Raw genomic sequence first — 578 nt, 5'->3', positions numbered from 1 at the left:
AGGAGGGGTCATAAAATCACAAGTGAAAATGAACCGTCTATAATTTTTTCCAGTGTTTACCTTACTTGTTAATTGTAGGTGGTCAATAAAGGATGGAAAAAATGAATTGAATCCCAAAGGTGATGAAGCCCCCCATTTTACAATAAGGAAACATTGGCTCAGAGAGGCTAAGAATTGATCAAGGCCATATGGTCAGTCTTTTCTGCTACATTATATGACCTCTCAGACACTCAGAACATGGGAAATGGAAGGAAATAGAAGATTAGAAGGAGGAAAAAAGGGTGGCACTAGGGATAATAATAATATTTACTGAGTTTTGCTAAGTGGCAGGAGTACATGCATTCTTTTATTTATTCCTCTTAACAACCCTGTGAGATACTACCACAATTCTTATTTTCCAGGTGAGAAAATGAAGGCTTGAGTATATTACAGCAAAATTAAAAAGTTATTTTAATAAAAAAAAACAGTTATTATGAGAGGCAAACAATCAAGCCAATTAGTGGGAAATGATATTTATAATACATTTATTCCACACGTCTTATATCCATAATACACAAAGAAATCTTACATATCAATAA

The sequence above is a fragment of the Ursus maritimus genome, unplaced genomic scaffold (assembly GCF_017311325.1).
Source record: "Ursus maritimus isolate PB19 unplaced genomic scaffold, ASM1731132v1 scaffold_2, whole genome shotgun sequence".
Classification (NCBI taxonomy): Eukaryota; Metazoa; Chordata; class Mammalia; order Carnivora; family Ursidae; genus Ursus; species Ursus maritimus.
Note: the sequence above shows the minus strand (reverse complement) of the source record.